The sequence below is a fragment of the Melospiza melodia genome, chromosome 5, assembly GCF_035770615.1.
Source record: "Melospiza melodia melodia isolate bMelMel2 chromosome 5, bMelMel2.pri, whole genome shotgun sequence".
Lineage (NCBI taxonomy): Eukaryota > Metazoa > Chordata > Aves > Passeriformes > Passerellidae > Melospiza > Melospiza melodia.
This window is the reverse complement of record NC_086198.1, coordinates 5,031,310-5,052,612: the sequence shown is the minus strand read 5'-3', so window position 1 is coordinate 5,052,612 and position 21,303 is coordinate 5,031,310. Positions and strand designations below refer to the sequence as shown.

At 35.8% G+C, this 21,303-nt stretch overlaps 1 protein-coding gene across 14 annotated transcripts in view; it reads left to right on the top strand.

The window, feature by feature from the left end:
• Window positions 1-21,303, top strand: part of TENM3 (teneurin transmembrane protein 3) — a 1,293,822-nt gene that overhangs the window by 646,868 nt on the left and 625,651 nt on the right. For 13 of the 14 annotated variants that reach the window (XM_063156143.1, XM_063156144.1, XM_063156155.1 and 10 more), the window contains exon 8: window positions 8,230-8,380. The exons of the other annotated variant lie outside the window; for it this stretch is intronic. The gene's annotated coding sequence lies outside the window, so the exon portion shown is untranslated. The remainder of the gene's footprint in view (window positions 1-8,229; window positions 8,381-21,303) is intronic. 14 annotated transcript variants of the gene reach the window in all.

Genomic DNA, 21,303 nt, shown 5'->3' with positions numbered 1-21,303 from the left:
GAGGCCTCCAGAAATTATTCTTCTTGGAAGTAACTCAACAGATCATAATTTTTTTTGCTATATGAACATCATCATTTTTACACAGGTTTTCTGTAAAACTTAAAAATGCAGTGTATAGGAGTTAAACAATATACTCCACAGAAGAAAATAATCTGTAATCAGTCTGAAACTTTACATTATACTTTTTGTAGTCTTAAATCTGAAGAAATACAGATTATAATTTTCTTTCATAGGGGACCATGTAACAATCTTCGTTCAGTCTAGTTAATGTGCAGAGAAGCTGTTTGACTGTAGTAGAAGAATACAACTTCCAATCATACTACAGTCATGCTTTAATTTGGGTGCTTATCTACTGAATTTTATTTGTATACTATCTCTTAGTTATCATAGAAAACAGCAGTTATGGTTGTTCCAGTATTTTACTTAGTATAACTAGGTTTTTTTTACTTTTCACATATCCATCAACTTAGCTTAACTGATGGAGCCATTTAAAAGGAAGCATTTATTATTAATTATTGATCATACTTGGCCTTGTCTCTGTGGGCAGACAACCAGAACATTATGAGCAAAACTGAAGGTAAGAGGAATGCAGAACAGTCTTATTTTTCAAAGCGTCACAGAAATGCCTTCGATGTTACAGGCATATAAAACAACTGATATCTTTTATCTCATCTTGTGTGGAAGTGGTGTATCAGAACATTTTAAGGAGTTAGAAATGCTCAAGAGCAGAGGACAAGACAGAGATCCACAGATGCTGGAAGTTATTTTTTCCCCTTGCAGGCTTCTGCTGTTAAATTGAAGCTTCATAACTATGTAAGAGTGTCTGCTGCAACTTAAGGGGTTTATTTGCCCTTGATTCACATAGGATTTTCCACAGGTCAGCCACAGGAACAGTGCTGGGTCATGATGCATCTGCTTAAAGGTCCTGACACATCAAGAGCAAGATAGATGACTCTTGTCAGAGGGAAACATGTTGGACAACTGCTCCCTAAGGCTCTAGTGTTCATAGTAATTGCTACATCATTCACATCATAAATTAGCAGGAGCAATATAGCTACAGTAAATGACTCACATATCTGCTGCTCTGTATTTACTTTAGAGAGATGGTAACTGTCAAATTTCATAGGTGCTGATAAAAGCAATACACTACTGTATTTAATCTTGTGTTACTTCTCAATGTTCATATCTAGAAGAGATTCTCAGAAAAATACTGTGAAATCCACTTCAAAAATTAATTCTCTTTTAATATAGTTGCCATGAAAATACAACCTTTTAAATGGATTCTCTAACATTTATCTCTCCTTAAATTCTAATTTCATTGGTTTAGATTTATCTTGTAGCCTATTCATTCTTTAGAAACCCAATAGGGACATCATTCATGTTGCATAAAATGTAAAAGGTTACAATTTCTGATCATTGTATTAAGAGCTTTTGCTAAGAAGAAGTAATAGATTTGTAAAGATAACCAGAGAAATTACCTATCTTTATAATAGTGCCAGCTTTAAAATTACATATTAGCAATTGCCTTTATTAATTTTCATTGATGCAAGATGCTTCTGATGGAAATATGATACTTCAGTACAATAGTGAAGTGTTGCTCTGTGGTGCTGTTCTGCCTCTCCAGCTCTCCCGCATTTTTTCTAAATGTTTCAGTTTTGCTTATCTACACTGAACAATGTAAAAGGTATGGAGAAAATCTCCAGTTTTTATCCTCACTCCCTTACTGACAATAGGCCCAAAGGATGTAGCAGCAGTGGAAAAGTGCAGTAGCCTGTTCCTTATGGAAAAAGTCTCATGTAATGTTAGGCAGGAAAAAAGATCTGAAGAAGACTAGGCTGATGCTTACTGCCTAGCTGGAAGATAGCTGCAGTCTCAGGTTTAGGATTAGATATGACAAATAAGCCACATATTAGGGGATTCTAAAGGATGAAGAAATCATTGTGCTGTCCCATGTTAATGTAAAGTGAATGAAATGGCTTTACATTAACATGTAAATGAAAGTTGTTTGCACATTGTAAATTCACAGAAACTAAAGTCTTTTGCTGTGATCTTGAATCTATTAATCCAATTTTTAATCAGAGAAGTGATGTAATGGAAATTATGCATTTCCAACACCTCCTTGATATCTGCAGAATATTTTTTTTTTATAACAAAATATATACTTTGTGTCCTCTGGTTTCTGAGACTTACAATGATCAAACTGCAAAGTTCCACCTAGTCCTCTTGTCTATATTCACAGGAAAGGTTATAATTGAATGATAATTTACAGGATAAGTCCTTACTGAGTTTTTTATGTCTAAATAATAATACACCTTTGTTCAAATGTGTTGAGTTGCAATTGTCTGTTCAGGTGCAGACTCCCAGTACTGCAAGGAACATGAGTACAGGCATTAGCTTTCATTGTTTCCAGGATCGTGTCCAGGAACTGTTGAATCATGACTTAAGAAGCGTTAGTGGCTGCTGTATTTGTAATAAATGCTGTGTTTTCAACATGTTGCAAAGCATAAACTGAGAGTCCCGTTTCCACCACTGCCCTTCACTTAGAGCTGTGCATTTCTCTTCAGGTAGCTTCTCTTTGCTTCTCTTTCTCTCTGCATCTAGATACTCTTCTTATCCAGAGCTACCATCTCTCAGAACAGATGCCAATAATAAGTGGAGAGAAAAAGTGTTACTTATATGCAATTTCCAAGGAGTCTGAAAGGGTTTATATGCCAAATATATAAATAACTAGAGATTCTACTATTCAAAGTCTGAAAAGCTGAACACAGCTGATTTCAAGTTTCTGAATGAACATTTTGATGACTGCCTAGGATAATTTAAAATTATTATTGACTCTTGCAAGCCTAAAACAAACCTCTGCCATCCAGACCTAGAGATCTGAAACAGTAGTGTGACTTATGTCTGAATCTGAATTAAAAATACAAAATAAACAAATGCACAGTATTTTTTCATGGTAAGAGAAATAATTTTGTTCTTAGGAAAAAGTCACTCTTGGAGGTTTTGATTTTCCAGTAGAAAAATACGTCACTTTGTTGATGTTAAATTTAAAAGTATAATTTTCAAAGTAATCTGTTGCCAAGGTAAGGAAGAATAGCAGGTTTCTTTTACATCTGTTTCAGTATTTCTGTAATATTTTGCAACATTTAATATTCTTGAGAATGATCCCTAGACTACAAAAAATGGGCTAGATTTCAGGAAGTTTTAAGGAACGTTTCCTGTTCACTTTCTGCTACTATCACTTAGAAAGAACTAAACTGTTTAATTACTTATTTCACTTAGCTTCTCTCACAACAAAACCATTTTCCAATCAGAATATGTATGCCAGTTCATATTACTGAAAGGCATGCCTGACTGAAAAGGGTCAAACAATTTATAAATTACTGTTTAAAAGTGAAATGTGAGAAAAAGCTGTCAAAAACAGAAGGTGAAGTGAAGTTGATTCTTCACCTGCCAAGGCTGGATGCATTGAATTTTAAACAGACTTTTAATATTGTGATATTCCCTTTTCTTGGTTTATTACAAGTTGCAAGCTGATGTACTTTAATTCTTGTTAAAGATTTTAGTCATAAGGTAAGAGAGTACATGCTGTGTAGCACAAGCTAAAGGGACAGATGTATAAGCCGGGAAGTTTTCCAGATTAAAGGCACTTAACACTGAATGCATTTGATGTTCAAACGCATTTTGGGATCTTGTAATTCTGTCATAAAAATGCACCAAGGCTGAGCACGAATTCTGACTCCATGCATGCTAGTCTGCATATTGGCTTACTACTTAACACATTGATTTGTTTCTAATCTGTTCAAAGATTTTTTTTCTTTCACAGAAAGACTGTGTTTAGAATTAGTGTTTCATAGAAGTAGTGATATTTGGTTTAAGTTTTATTACCAAAATGATGCAAATATTTTGTTAAAAATTCATGTGGTTGAGGGGACTTTGTTTAGGATTATTACAGGCTATCGAATCCAGATAATACTGCCAGAAGTGATGCTCTCTCTCTTCCTATCTAATGCTATAGTCTTTTAATGAGATTTGGAAAATCATTTGAGAAAGTGGTACATGAATGGCACGACAGTATTCTTCCACTATTCTTCAAAAGAAAGGGGAATTCAAATTAATCTAGGTCTGGATGACTGATTGAAATTTTTTTGTCAGTGGTTCAGCAATCAAAATGAGAAAACCAGGAAGAAGTTGAGAAGTATGTATGACCACTGATTTTACAAATAGAATGTATGATTTTTTTGAGTATCACTACTCATCTTCACCAGAGAAACTTTAACATGCTATTTTCACAATTCTTCTGACAATTTAAAGAATTTTTTTTGTTATTTTAAAATAGTATTTTGCTCTCAGCAGCAGTTCTTTAATGGACATGAACACAAAAACAAGCAATATACAAAGCCCTGCAGAGGACAACTCTAAGCCCTGCACAGGACCATCTCCAAGAGTCACAGCAAGTGCCTGAGACCATTGTCCAAACCCTTCTTGAGCTCTGTCAGGTTTGGTGCTGCGATCACTTCCCTGGGTAGCCTGTTCCAGTGCCCAACCACACTCTGGGTAAAAAACCTTTTCCTAATATGCAGGTTGAACCTCCTCTGACACAGCTTCATGCTTTTCACTTGGATCCTGTTACTGATCACCAGTGAGGAGAGACCAGTGCCTGCCCCTCTCCACTTGTGATGAATTTCCTTCTGGGATGACAATAAACATCTGTTTTTAAAGGTGTTATGGGGATAGGCTAAGGAAGTTGTTATTTTTAAGCCTGGAGGAAGAGGTGGCTTTGAGGCTACCTAATAGCAGCCTGTCCATACCTACAGGATGTTAGTGAGAAACTGAGGCAGGCTCCTCACAGTGAATGAGACAGCAGTCATAAACTGAAGCAGAGCAGGCTTTGACTAGGTAAAGAAAAGATTCCTCTAACAGAGGAATCGAGTATTGGACCTAGTTAGGCCTGTGAGAGCCCTGGCACAACTAGACAAAGCTCTGAACAATGTGGTCTGAAATTGATGTAGGCTCTGCTTTCAGTAGGAGACTGAACTGGGCACCTACTGAGGTGCTTTCCCACCGGAATGATTCCAGTATCCTGTGATATATGGAAGTGTGGGGAGAGGATAAAAGCAAGAAGTGCAATGATCCGGACGTTTAGGGATATTTTTATGGGTAGATATCACTGTCTCATAAGCACAAGATCTGAAAGTTGAAATTCTTTTTAATAATGCCACAGCAAATCCAGTTCTACTGCTTAGTCCAGGAGAATGGAAAAAAATAGGAGTAAGTAGTGAATTTTTAACAGTTGAGCATGAGACAAATATTATCCTATTCTGTTTTGCATGATATAATCTAGATACTTATTTAAATGTGATTCATCTTTGTTGTCTCATTCAATATGATAATTGACCTAAGACATGATGAGAGATTGTTAGATTTGGTGCTCATAAACAATCAAAATCCACATTTAAAACCTCTGAGATTGACTTAAACTGAAGTGTAAAAAGCAAATGACTCAATGAAATGGTTTAATCCCCCTTTTTTTTTTCTTCTCCTTTTTAAGGATTAGTACTTTCTGGAAGAATGGCACCTGCAATTACATTAATAGGATAAAATGGGTTACCTTAGAGTGACTTAATCCTTAAGTTTCAGGATAATGGCAGATTTTTCTGATCAGGTTTTTATTGATGGCATGTTTAGAGATATTTAGGGAAATAACGGGTTTTGTGGGTTGGTTTGGGGTTTTTTTCAATCTATTTAATAAATACTAGAGGGAAATCAGAAGCAGAAATCCCAATAAAAATATCTCAAAGTCAGTATTTCACACATTTCTTGGTCTCTGGTGTGCTACAAGAAGATCACAAATTACCTCAATTTCCTAATTCTGTAACTGGCTATCCAAGATTGCAGTGGGAGTTAGAGATCCATAAAAGTCTAAATTATTATTTCAATTGGAGTTCTTATCTTTCATTTACATGGCTCTGAGCACTTTCAAGACCTTTTTCTACTGTAGGTTCTATTATATCCTTCAGTTGTGTCATGAAGAGGAAAAGAATGAGAAGCCTTTCTACAGCTTCCCAAGCTTTCCCCATCACCACATCTGTGTGAGCATCCACCAAAGACCTTCAGCTTCCAGTTTCATATAACATTAATATTTTTAATTTTTATTACTGTATGGGAAAGGCCTAGTTTTTCTTTTATATTTGCAAAGCACCTTGCACACAGAAAAAAGCAAGTAGGCAACATAAGAAAACAGCATCTGGAGATATATTCCTTCCATTCTGAAGTGTTTTCATACTGACATATGCCTTTAAATTTTCATTTATTGAATAATTTCAAGTCTAGTTTTGTTAAGGATAAAGGTTTAGCCTTCAGACTTAAAATTTGTGATGCAAAAGTGTTTTGTGTTTTGCTAAAGTACGACTATAGGTTTTACTACCACACCATCTGTCTGTTTAGAAAAACATGAAAAAAAAATGCTAGAATCTAGAAAATTATTCGTTATTAAAATTGGTTATTGGAAATTTTAATGAAATTCAGTACATTTTTTCCAGTTGTAAGTTCTGTATCCATTCTTTTAATTTAAACTTATCTCACTTATTTTGATTAATATAAATACAGTCTCTTATGGCAACAGATTCTGAGACTGGGACATGGTGAGACTCTTGAGAATGGTGCTATTTGGGGCCTGAGGTGGACTCGATAATATTTAAGGATCCCTTCCAATTCATCTTACTCTGTGATTCTGTGGTGTATTCCTTCAGAACTCCTCAAGTCTCCTTAAAGCTGCCTCTAACTCTGCTAGTACTGGTCTATTTTGTTCCTTCGTAATAGATACTGCAAGGTGGGAGAAAAATTTTGTTCTTATTTTTTATTTAAATCATAATAATTAAACTCACTCAAAATAATTTTAAATTCATTTTCAATCAATAGAATGAAATCTGCCTAGCTTCCTTTAGTGAGGAAGGGCACAACATGAAGTCCTATGTCAAATCCAAAGCGCTTGAAATTTTATTTCCATCATCACTCATATAACCTATATGCATGACTGAGCTATGGGATGCATGGGATAAAATTATGGGGTTTAGTTCTTTCCATGGAAGTTTGTGCCCTCTTCTGTTTTGCACAGGTTTATGAATACTTCAGTCCTGAGTTTGATTCAGAGAATCCCATTCGCTAATGTTCCACCATGTAGAAGCTACTTTCAGATTATTTACGAGGATGATAGACAAATGTATTCCATCCTTTAAAAATCCTGAAGGTTAAAATGGACTGCTTGATGTCTTTCTTAGTAGAGGTAGAGTTGTAATCAAGGAGGACTGTAATAGAACTCTACTGCCTACTACAATATAGTAGACACTGTATTAAAGTATACTGTAATATAAGTCATGCAATAGGAGACAATCCTATACAATATCCTGGTTATTGAGAGTCTGATTTACACCATATAGACACATAATGAATTAATTTTATCTTTTCATAGATTTTATATCTTTGTAAATCTTGATTTTCCCAATTTTCATTGCCTAAGTTGTGTTAGCAATCTGTTCAAGTTCAGCTGGTTTAACAGTAAGTTTAACTAATAATCAGGATTCAAAAACTTTGTGTGTGGCTGCTTGATTTTTGAAGATGCTTGTCATTAGATCACACTGCCTATTATAGGCACTGTCCAAAGAAGAAGGCAGAAATTGCATCAGAAATTCATGAGGGCAAAAGAAAAGTTGCAGATTTTATGAGTGACACATTCAGAGAATGTGTCATAGGAGACTGTAAAGCCATGGAAACAGGGAAAGCTTGAGGGTTTTGTTCATTTGCAATTAAAGTTTGGGTTCAAAGTAAATTAGCTGTTCTTGAGAAGTGACTGAATGGCACTGACATATCCTGAGATTTTAAGGTTTACCTAAACATAAAAATATTGGTAATTATGATTTAAGGCCAAAAATTACTTTATTCCAGTAGTATTGAGTTTTCTCATTTATAAACGCTTCATGTATTTATAAATATGTCTTGGAAAATGTCTCAAGCATAGGTAAAAATAAAGATTTAATCTTTTTTAACCTCAAAAAGAAAGTACTTCTATGAAATGCTTCTTGACAAAGGTACATGTTTATCTTTTCTAGTTTGGCTTGTTCAGGGTTCAGGTTTTTTGGCATTGGAGTTTGACTAAAATAATTATCAATTGGATCTAGGGAGGACATTCGTACTTCCAAAACATGTAGCTCAAAGAGTGACCTTATTTCACAGGTGTTGAATATTCAATAAAGGCTTCATCTGGAAGTGGCATCCAAGGTCAGCTCTTTCTATAAGAACACAACATAGCTCATAATTTCTGTTCAGCTGTGGGCATAAAGGATGTACAGAGATAAGCTGCTGGAATTGTACCACCACTTCCATGGTAAGTTTAATGTCATCGAATTGTGAAACACATGCAAATTTTTCAGGGTGAAGAGTGCCTCCTACTTCTCTCTAGACCCAACCATAGTGGAATGTCATGGAGTTTTCTAATTACCACTCAGAGGCAATTGAAGCAACACTCTCTAACTTGGATCAGCTTGCAATTGTCCTATGCCAAGCAGAAGAAGAGTTAGAATAATAAGACATGCAGAAAACAAGCTAGTGAGTGTGTGTGTATGTATATGTATGTGTGTATGTATGTATGTTTTACAAGATGAATTTTAAATACTTTAAGTTGGAGGCTGTATGGCACCTGAATTTTTAATGTGGGAGTTTACAGAGATTGCTTAGTTCTCAAGCCAATGTGTGCAGACTGGATAACCCAAATGGCTTTTGCTCTTGGAGGACACACTTCTGTGCTCTGCCAGACTGTAATTTTCATGTGTTTGATAGGATTAGAGGTATTTTTAAAGATTTATCTAATCAAATAGCTTTTGTAGGCAGAACTTTTTAATTTTGCTATAATTAAAGGAATAATACCAAAATGATTGCTAGCTATTAGAGGCTGTGGAAAAAACATCTTGACGTGTCTCTCTAAAGTTTTCTTTTGTTTAACTTTCTTCAGGTAAATCAGTAATGCATTACATTGCAAATTATAAAATCACATGGGGAAAAAATGTTAGCTTTTACACCACTATCAGTGACCAGAGACAGACTTACACTGTATTTTCATTAGTGTGCTGCCTAGTGACTTGGGTAAGCTTTAAGCACAATGCCAGTTGGTGGTCACTTTCAAACAGCAATGCCAAATATGCAAGGGGAAACAAAGCTATTGTGAGATTATTTTTAAAAATTAAGCTAATGTTCTAGAAACATGCTTCTAACTTCTTGTTCTAATTGGAAACGTTCTAATCCGATGCTGCCGAGTGAAGCTGATTGCAGACTTAATTGCTCTTATGTAACAACTAATATCTGGCAGTAACACACACTGTAGAACACTGGCAGGTTTTGAAATCAGTTTGTTCCCTTTGCCCCTTCTTTCTTTGTTGTTCTGTTTACTGTGCCCAGTTAATGTGCTCTTGTGCCATAATAATCTCTAGCTAAATGGTAATTGCTCTATTGACAGCACTACTGTACATTTTTGACACATCATTATTCATACTTAACCACTTGACCTGGAATAAATGTTAAAGCAATTACTACTGAGAGCTTTTCTATGAGAAAATTGAGGCAAAGTTTAAAGATAATCAAAATGCAAAGCTGATCATGATAGCAACTGGAAAAATGGCAAATCCTATTAAACAGATTTTTATTAGCCAAGTTGATGCCAGTAGATATTATCTGGTAATTTAGTCTTATTAAAAAGAAAATAAAGCAGCTAATTGTTTACTATTCTGGAACTTATTCCAGCTTGCAATTTGCAACTGAAATTAAGCTTTATGTGGCTCATCTATTTTGTCACATTGAAATATGAAAATCATTTGGTACAAAGCACATCTGCTCAGTCCTTTCCATCTTCCTGCAAATCCTCGTTCAGTATGTTTCATACATGTTGAGGTATTCCATTCATGCATACAGCACCACTATTTTAGATATTTCTCTCTTACAAACCTAATATCTTCAGATCTGAGAGCTCACAATTTTAGTACTTTTCTACCATTATACATACTTTTGCAACTATAATAAATCTGTGAGTGTAAGCTGTTTTAGTTTAGAGATTTTAGAAGGAATTTGAAAACTGAGAGGGACAGAGTTATTGTTAATGCAACAGTGTGAAAATTGTCCAAATCTCCCAGACCAGCATTTTATTTTGATAGTTAATTGCATATTTGCTCTAGCTGTGATTGTATTCTTAAAGGAAAGTAAATGTTCTCCAGTTTAGTTGTTAAAAAAGTGGCATTTACAGTGATCTCAAATTTCAAAAGACTCAATTGCAGAACAATGCCTTCAGTACAGTGCTTACAGTAAAAGCTGTAATTATAAGAGAATGCCAAAAAACATCAAGAAAGCCTTAAAGGGATAGCATAAGCTTTTACTGCCCCCATCTGAACTATGAGACTTGCTTGAAAACCACCATTAGGATGCAGAACACTGATTGTTGATATGTCACTATTGCTGTCATGGGAGAACTGTTGTAAAGGCCAGAAGCTTACAGTGGTTTCTGTATTAATGAAACTTTTCCACACTTAATGAAAGCAAAGAAAGATTGGGTTTTTTTAATTAATAAAATATTAAAAACTAGGGAGGAAATCTCTTTTCATGTCGATCCACATTCAGAAGAGCAATAAGGTTCTGCAGCTGTGCTTTATCAGGCAGAAAAATCTTTTGTTTTTAAACATGCTCAACTCCCTGTTAACTGCTTCAGTATCATGTATGCCTATCAAACTGATAATAGATTGTTCAGAGGGCATTTAAGAATTCAATTCTTAAACTATTCATTCACATTATCACTTCTGATTAGTTTTAGAGGAGCTTTTACAGTAAGTATAAGGACCACAAATTGTCTAATAAATTTTCTAAAGCAGTTACACCAACTAAATGTATCTAGGTGTCTCCTATTGCTTCTGTTATTTTTATTCATAGCTGAGAAATCTCTTAATAATAATATTTATATATATATATATATATATATACATATTATATATATAGAATATATATTTATTTTTAGAATAAATAAGTTTTGTCAACAGTTCGCCTTCCAGTGTTGAGGAATTTATGAATTTGTTTCGGGTTTGACTTCTCAGTTTTTTATTGAGATATGTACCTCACAGTTTAGGCACTACAAAGCATTTTTGCTAGATAAAACTTTCTGTTTGTTTGATTTGCTCTTAAAATTTCCCTATATTTTATTCCTACTCTGTGTCCTTTCCTATTAATATGCATAATATATTAAACCTTGGGGTTTTTTTAGCCATGGATGCAGAGACCAAAAGTCCTGTTGTGTGCTTTTATTTTCTGATTTCTCGAGGGTTTTTTTGATTGACCATCTTTTTAGTTCAAGAAACATGGATTAAGTATTTTAATGCATGTCTAGTGTGGTAATGGGTGATTATATCATAACTGCAAACCACATTTTGTTAATTCAGATAATCTTTCATAAATGCCACTTTGTGCCATTAACTGAAAGACCACACAGCCTATGGAACAATTTTTTTCAGTAAAGAAGATTTTACACAGTAATTCCAATCAGGCCAGGCTGTTTCAAATTCTGGTTTTTCAAATAGACTTCTTTTCCCTCTTCTTACCAAACTGAATGAAGCACAGTATTTAGTATGTGCTCCTCACATACAGCAAAAGAAAGACAACTAACACAACCAATATACTGTTGTTCCCTGTCAGTCCACATTTTGTAGCACAGAGGACTGTACAGGTAAAGAGAAAAATTACTGTTGATAGGCTTCACTGATCTGGGGAAGAAATAACAAGATTGCTTATTAACATCATGAGATTTTTGTACCGCCATGCATATTTGGAGTCGTTGGTTTTTTTCCAGCTTTTGAGTCTTTATTGTTATATTGTGTCAGGAAAAAAAATTTTGGAATTTCCATCTACAGTTTTCTGAGGAGAAAGGGTGTAGGAGAAAAGGATCTAAAGGCTAAAACTGTCACATGAATTCTGACTTTTAGGGATTTAAGGAAATTGGTAAGATTCACCAAAGTAATCGTGTATTAGTAACAAATAATGACCTTGAAAATAACCTGAGTTCCAAACTATTTACTCTTGTTGAAATGCTGTACCTGTGCCAAAAAAAAATCTTGGATTGTTGATAGCAATGTGTAGCCATTACTGAACCTGGTTTGGCAGATTCCTGAGAGATTTATTCCTTGCACTTCTGGGGAAAATTTGTACTGTCTGAGACTTTGCTACAATATTAGAATAGCAAATAAAGAGAAGAGGTAATTTCTCAGTCTAACAGAAGATTCTACAGAAACACATTCACACTACTGTGTTAACAGGGTTCCTGCTGCTTTTAAAAATAACTGTTGGAAGACAGTAATAGAGAGTCATGAAAACAGGGAAATCAGGTTCCTCTCAGAAGAGGATGCAAGCACAATGTGGTGTAGCTAATACTGCTTAATGGTGCTACACTTATATTGAGTCCTTTCTTTCAAAATGTCTAGCAAATGTCCAAATACCATCTTTAATATTCACATCTGGTTCAATAAAATTTTCTAATATGTGTACAGGCTTGTAAATCACATGTGAACAAGAAAGGAAATATAGGGATACTATCTTATGTAAACTATAGATTAAACTAGGAACAATGAAACAAAGGAAAGTGTTTGTTTCCTTGTTCAGCTTCACTTAATGTGAGGCTAGCAGTATGATGATTCCTGGGTATGTCTTCCTTCAGCTCAAATATTTGGCTAAATTTATACTCACGTGAATTATATACCTCTGTATATAAGGGCATTTCTGGATCAAATCTGCTGCAGGTTTCAGGAAATGTTCTAGGCATCAGTGAACACAGCCTTACTGGTTCAATAAAGAAATAAAACTAGAAACGAGGAAATAGATCACAGATGTGGTTCTCTGCTACTTACACAGCAGAGCTGATATAAGTAGGTGCTTGATGCTTTGGTTGTTGTGAGTTAATCAAAGCCCTCAGTTGCACTCTTTCAAGGCTTTTCAGCATAGCAGACAAAAAGAATTTTTCCAGGCTGAAAGAAAAACGCTGTGTTGGTAGTGGGACAGTTATAAATCAGAAGCTGGATGAGGATGGGACTGTAGCAGAATGTGGAAAGGAAAATAACAGAGCTGTCTCCTTCCTAGTTAAAGGAAACCCCTGGTAAAGGAGGAATGGATATTGGGTTAACAGAACTAAAGACATCAAGAGAGTGAGGCACAAATACAGCCCCTGGTGTTACAGAGAGATCATAGCAATACATGTTAGACAAGGGGCCTTGCCTTGGCTGTAATGGTGTTAGTGAATAAAGACTTTGGACCTCACTAGGAGGTGGATAGTATGGGCTCCCTTGGGATGGATAGACTAGTGTCTCTTTTGAGGCTAGCTAAATATGTGTTCTGCTTTAACCTGACAGGTGGCTAAACAGCTGCTCAATTCACTCCCTCCCACACTAGGATAGGGGAAAGAATTAAAAAAAACCAAAGTAAAATTCATAGCTTGAGATATGGACAGTTTAATAGGGAAAATGTTGATGATGATGATAATAAAAATAATATTCAAATAATTAGAATATACAAAACAAGTGGTGCACAATGCCGTTGCTTACCACCTGCTGACTGATGCCCAGTCAGTTGGTGAGCAGCGGCTCCAAGGCAGTTTCCCCCCTAGTTTATATATTAAGCATAATGCCACATGGTATGGAATTTGGCCAGTTTGGGTCAACTGTCCCAGCTGTGTCCCCTCTCAGCTTCTTGTGCCCCCGGCCTCTTTGCTGCTGGGGTGTGGTGAGAAGCTGAAAATTCCATGGCTTGATGTAATCACTGTTCAGCAACAACTAAAACATCAGCGTGTTACCAACATTATTCTCATCCTAAACCAAAACACTGTACTAGCTACTAGGAAGAAAATTGACTTTGGGATCCCAGCTTAAACCAGGAAAATACGGTTGTGAGACAACCTAGAAGATAGAAGACAAATCCAAGCAGAGATCTTCTCTTATATTCAGCACATACATTCAGCACATGCCAACTGCTGCCTTGTTTAACTGTATGCTAACACAAGTGCAGAAATCTTTGGTTTAAAAGTAAGTCTCTGAAAGAGAGTGTAACTAATTGATTTGATTGTGTTATCTGCAATGTGATTTGGTCGTGTTGTTTCACCAGCTTATATGTACTAGAAATGAAAAAATCCTGAAGCATAACCACTGTTCTCCAAGATGGAGGGATTAGATTTTTTTTTTCCCCCAACAAAAATTTGAAACCTATGTTCCCCTATCATAAAGATTGCTGGGCTGGTGTTACTCAGATGAATGCCATATGGATCTGGACGAATCTTTGAATTATTTTAATCCCATGAAACATTTTCTGTGAAAGCAGATAAAATTCTTCCACATGCCTAATGCTTTTTAAAGTTTAAAATGTGATTTTTTTCATACTATTTACATAAAATTTCAGATGAGAAGCTTTATTTTCCAGCAACAGTAACTTCAATATTACATGCATAATCGTTTTATTTTTTTATTCTCTCTTACAAAAAAAGAGATTATTCCAGGATAAGAAAAATGGATTCTTAGTTTATTAATTTTTGAAACTGTTTTTAGAGCAGGTGCCACATGGGTGTTCGTGTTACTGGATCCATTTGCTTCCTAGATTGTCATTGCGAGGTTCAGTTGAAGTGATATTAAAACGTTGAGTTGTGTTCAATGACCAGAAGTGAAAGTATAGCAGAAACATCATTTCACCAATGTGAGTGAGGCAAAATGTTGTCTTCTCTACACTTCTCAGAGGACACTGCAAAAGAATTTGCTCTTACCAGCTTTGGAGAACTAACTAATGCATTACATTCTTTGAGATTATTTGTTAGGATGTTGTCTGACAGTATAATTATAAATGTGCTTCCCAAAATACTGTTCTCAATTGTTGAAAATTGAGCTGGAAAACTGCCAAATATCTTACTGTGCAGTTGAAATCTAGTATAAGGCACCTTGAGCCAATAGCACATTTTTAAATTTAGATACCAGGTAAGTGATTGGGTGAACACTGAAGGTGGCAGATCTGGAAAGCTCCAGATGTGCACATCAAGTTCTGCATGGCATGATTTCTATCGTTTTGCTCACTTGCAGAGATGTGCCAAAAACTTGGAGAGGTGCCTGCAGATTGCTGTAACAAACCCTGAGCCCTTTAATGTTTAAATATATTAGAGACAAGAGATGTAGCATGTTAATAAAAATAATAAAAAACCTATGTGGTTTTTTTAGCTATAAAATATGTAGAAAGCAAAAAGCTTTCTTATAAGAGCTGATATCTGTGCTCTAATTCCCAGTAAATTGACTGAATTCATAGATTTATACTCTTTGTGAATTAAGCATTGTACTTGTCTAACTAATGAGCAAGCATCTTTAGTTAGCATGCATAAATGTTCCGAAGTTGTATCTTTCAGTTTCTGCATGATGGCAGCAGCTGAAGGAAACAACCAATTTGCTGCTATGTTTTCTTTCCTGATAGGTCAACCTTATTAGTGCCCTGAACTACAGAGTGATACTGATACATTAATCCCTCTGAAGAGGAAAGAGATCTATAATGTAATTTAAGGAGCATGTCCCATTTTGAATTGATTGATCCTGGTTTTCTTATCACAAACAATGACAAGTGTTGAAAGTATAAAGAATTTGTGAAATTAGAGATAAATTAATCAAGATACATTTTCTTTCTGTGAAATACCATGAATGTTAGAGAAACTGCCTTGCTTTGTTAAAGCACCAGTAGAGTTTTCTGCAGAAATACAGGGCAAAAATATTGATTGAAATTCATTTTAGAGCATTGAATACTGAATGTGCTGCTTCAAGTTTCAGCACAGATTTAGAACGAGAAACAACAGAGAGGCCAGTACAGAAAAGGTACACCTCATTTGTGTGTATCTCAAATGGTGTAGATCAGGAGTCGTTTCTACAACATTCATGAAGTTCCTGTGTTTTAAAAGGTGCCACAAATTAGATCAGGACTTGCTCTATTGTATATAATTTAAGAGCAAAGAGCTTAAATGAAAGAACCACAGCTGCCTTAGAGTGAATAAAAAGTAGTAATGTGATCATTACCTTTATTTTATTATTGTATGTATATTTTATACTATTTTAATAAAAGTTTCCAAATAGTTCTAGAAAAAGAAAAAAGAGCCAATAGCCAATACTGCAAACATTTAGCATGAACAAGTTATTTTTGCAAGAAGATTCATGGCAGACTGTGTAATTTCTTTTAGTATTTCACCTGTGACACTATAAATAATACATGTTTATTTAAGTAGACCTATTATAGACTACTATTTATCTTGTACATAATTTATGGACAGTGGTCTCCTAACATGCATAGATAATGTTCTCTCCAAAAAAAAGAAAGTTCAGAATAAAATAATTTTAAAGAAATGAAGCAGTTATTTAAACTGAATTGAATCAAAATCTGCATTTTGAAGGCACAGATTGATAACTGCTTTTTTGAAGCAGAGTATTAACTTCCCTTTTCCAGCCTGTGAACTACTTAGTGTTTTAATATATTTTTTTAAAAAGATTGGTGTGAAACATTAGATAACAACAGAAAATATAAGTGCTTGAGCAGTCTGATTACTGCTGAAACTTCAGAGATCCTGCTTGTATTTCAGATGCTGTTCAGGTCTCTAGTTAGAAATACCTTTGTAGAATTTGTGTACATTTTTATGTAAGTTGAATGAAAACCTGACCCAAATTACACTGAACTTGTAAATCATCTTTGCATCTGTGACTAAACTCCAATAGGAAATTGTTTGAGAATTATGTGTTCATGTTTCCCTGGGGAAGAATCCTGTCAAGAATATGTTAGCCACTGTGCAGCCTGTAATAGCTGTATTTATTGACATCTAGAAGGACAGTGATTTCCTCCTGAGACAGCAGAAAAGCCTTCATATTGTAAATCTGTTCTAACTTTCTAATTTCATGTGTGAACACATTCCTCTATGTTTCATCTTTTCCAGGACAGTTTAGAAAATTACTTATATCAGTAATAAAATTCCCCATTCCCTATGCATATGTTTTTAAAGATGGTTGTCTAGTCCAAGGTCTGGGGTTTTTTCTGTGACTGACTGATGTTTATTTTACTTTTTTTCCGGTTTTAGAAGCATACTAGAGGTTGCACTGGGCAAAGTGTGTTGTGCCCATGGCATCAGGTAGAAACAGTAACATTTTTAAGTTCCTTCAGTATATATTCTCTCTCCCACAGTTACACTGCTTTTTTAAACTCCCAAGTGCTGCATATTTTTATCTATGTTGGCTCAAGTCAGGATAAAGGTATACAGAAGCTTTCTTTTAAAGGCAGCAGCTCTGTTTTGCCAGGTTAAGCAACAGAACAGCATTGAAATCTTTTTAGTGAGCATGAGCTGGATCTTATTTATTAAGGGACCGATCCAAAGTATTCTTGAGTTAAAGTTCCCCGTTGACTTTGTCAGTTTTGCTCAGGCTCCAATGGCTCTGCTATATACTTTTGTTAGGAGGATTAAAATGTACTCTTTCATTAGTTAAGTGCAAAGTGAATTTCAAATGAGTCAGAATATATTTAAAGTATAACTGTCAAATCATTGGTATTGATTTAGACACTGTTAAACAGGGGCAGTGCTAACACACAAGGGTTTATTCTTTGTTACAACTTGCTCATAACCCCCATTGATGATAATGGGAATTACAGGCATGTCCTGAAGGGAATGTGCCCTTTGTAAATTCTCTATAAGCCTTAGATTAAGGAGCCACAGTTCTGTGAGAGTTCAAATACTTTTTGTGTGTAGATGAAACTTTGTGAGCTCTCCTGTGTCTTTTCTTAGTAGTTCTTGGAAGGTAGATATTCAGAAAGAAATATATCCCAGAGCTGTTGTCTTGTCTTTCCTTATCTGACAGGGAAGATGCCAAGAAACTGCTGGGAAATAGGCACACTTTTTGTCCAAAGTGTGCAGCAAGAAAAGTTAATAGTTTGTACAGGGCCCTGACTGGTGTTACAAATTTCTAGCGTAACAAAGAAAGATTTGTGCAAAACTGTTAGGAAAATCAAACGTGTAATATTTTTTTTCCTACTAATATTGTATAAGTCAGAAACAAAAAGGATAATCAGGTGATATTATGCTGACTTCTGTAGCTATTCACATTTTCACTGTAGTTAATGAGGATGCACACTTAAGTCTTTCTGAAGTAACCCACTGCCTTTGCCTGGTGTGCTGTTTTGTGAGCCATTCCGCTCCTCAGGTACTATGTTTGCTATCCAGATCAGATGTTTATACGTTTATTACATTTAAAGGCATTTTCAGTTCACATAGCACTGTAAAAAGCAGTGTGAGATGGCATGAAGTTTGCCATCCTGATGCCCCTTTGCTTTCTTCCAGAGCATTACTGCTCCAATGGGACTTGAAGGGCACACCCATCATGGGAAATATGTGGCATAGGAACCTGCTGGTCACTCCAGCTTTTTCCTACAGTTTTTGCTTCTGAAATTCTTCTCATGCTAATTTTAATATAATTTTTTTCTCATTTCCATTCTTCTCTACTTGTAGGTTTGGTGCTTGATTCAGTGTTTGCTTCTGTCTCAACCCTACTACTTATCCTAAACTTAGCAAGTTTCTACCTCCATCTTTTGGATATATTTGGTAACATCAGAAATTTTTAGGCCCCCACTCTGGTTTCAAAACTCTCTGACTCTTAAAAAAACAGCAAAAAAATCCCCACCAAAAAAATCCCGACCAAACAACAACAACAACAAAAACAAGCAAACAAAAACAAACAAACAATGGAAGGAAAATAAATAAACAAACAAAACCCCCAAACCAGAAAACACCAAAAACCCTTGCAGGGGGGACATATAGGACTGGAAAATTGCCGATTCTTTCTTTTTTGGCACTGATGCCGTAGAAGCACACCCATAGCCCTTACTTTGCCAGCAGAAGAAGCTATTGATTTTGTTCTTGTTCTGCTAATCTTAGGAGAGGAAAGTGCTGAATTAAGAAATGCTGTCTCTTGGGTCACTGCTATAATGAGTAAGTTGTATCAAATGGCACTCTAACCTCTTTTTGTACTTTTGAAATGAACTTTCTGTCAGAGCCCTGTTGGCACGAACCAGCTTCACGGTTCCTAGCCTGCACCACCACCCACTCACGGGCTCAGTACGCATTCCACCCCAGCCAGGGCCCTCGTTCCCACCCCAGTGCTGCAGTGGGCCTGCCTGCCCCTCCTCCTGTCACCAGGCACTTTCATGTTCCACACCAGTCATGGACGTGCCTTGCTGCTCTCCTGGCCAAGGCTCTCTGGCCCTGCAGCCAACACCTGAGTGTCTTGGCCACCTGTCCCAGCCGTGACTGAGCTGTGGGATGAATTGGGTGACCTGCCTTGGGAATGCAGCCCTGTTCCTGCTGTCTCCCCACACTCTCCCTCCTCTTGCATTCTCTGGCAGATTTTCTGCTGAAAAGTTGAATCTCGATCTGTATGATGAACATGCTCCTCAGGCCCCAGTTTAGGCACTGAAGCCTATCTTGGTTTCCAGCACACTCAGGTGGCTCTCAGGTTTCTCCTTACCTCCTCCTTGCTTTGCACAGGAGGGTGGCTTCTGAATTTTCTAGTACATCCTTAGTACTTTTTGAATCTGACTTGGAAGCTGAGCAAGAGAAGCTGTGTACCTTATGAATCTAGATATTTGTTCCTGGTCCTCTTTGAACAATTTTGTCTTGAAGAAGGCAGAACCAGTAGATGAACTAGTCCAGTGCAGTGTGTCCTGTAATGGTGTTACTTCTCAGGCTTGGTTTTCCCTGAATCTCTCCAATCTCTCACTCTCTACAAGTAAAGACACTACCAAGAGCTACTCCTGAGAGCTTTCAGACTACTGAAAAAAAAATTACATATAAATGTATTTATTAAAACAAAAACCTGTTCAAATTCTTATCTCTCATAGGCATGATTCCAATAAAGAGCATCCTGCCAGACCAGATGCAAACAGCAACAACAGCAAAAAACAAAACAGTGCAGAAAAAAAACAAAAAACAAAAAAACAAAAACAAACAAACAAAAAACCCCAGAAAACACAAACAACCCCCCCCATATTTGGAAAATCATTTACTATGTCAAAAATTATAGAAAAAACCCTGCTCACTTTTAAACTCTATGTAAAGGATTAACAGTACATAATTAAACACATCCAATATTAAAAAAAATACAAGCAAACAAAAAAAAAGTGAATGAAACAAAAATTATGAAAGTTGACCATCCAATATCAGTATACCAGAAGAGAGATAAAATGTGTCTATAAGGATGTGGTTTTCAGCATTGTAAGCATACCACCTGCATACCACTATTTTTTCATAAATTCAGTCTTTCTCTTCAGAATGTTTACTTTTTCTTTTTTTCCCCTTTTTTAGTATGTAAAGCAGAATCCAAAACCTGTAAACATTTCCCCATCTGTTAGTGAACCTTTCTCAGATGAGTTTTTAACTTAAAATAGAGTTTCAAGGGACTTGTTACCATTTGTCTGACTTGTTATGACATTTTAGTGATTAAGAGTTTTTGTTTTGGAGACAAACGAAAATCAACCAAGCAGAATCACTTTGCATATTCTGAGTCACTCTGCCCTTTGCTGTGTGAGGGCAAACTAGTTTTACTGTTCTGTGGAGTCTCAGTACAATAAAGTCTACTGTTAGAACAGTCTTTTGAATTTAGTTGATGCCAAGTGGTGAAATGACTCAAATACCGATAAGCTTATGCAGAAATGTTGGCAGGCCAGCTCCAAATGACCAGCATTGTTCTGCAAGAAGTGTTCCCATGAAGCTAGTGAACTTGCCAGTGCCACACTGGATGCATTTTTACTGAAGTAAGTGTGTATACAAGGAATTCTTTTTCTCCTCTTTCCCACTTACGTATAATTGAAGCAGCTATGGACTTCTTACAATGTGGAAGATTCTTTAGCGTTCTACATACTGCGTCATCTAATTCATCATGGAATTTGTTTGGCAATTCCTCCCACATGACATCTTGCTTGACCTAAAAGAAAAAAGAATCATGCGGCCAACATAATTATCCTTTATTTCCTGGTGCAATAATTTTAAAAAGAGAGTTGACACATTCTGTAGGCTTTCTGAAGGGAAAATAATTATATCACACACTCAAAATTAAATCCTCTTTTGAGCTTCTTATTAATTAACATCTCAATTTTGTTAGGAAATATACTCTAATAGAGCAAGTGGAACTAGTATTGAGTAATATCCTTGCAAAAAAAGTTATAAATTATATTTTCTGTGAGTTTTGAGTT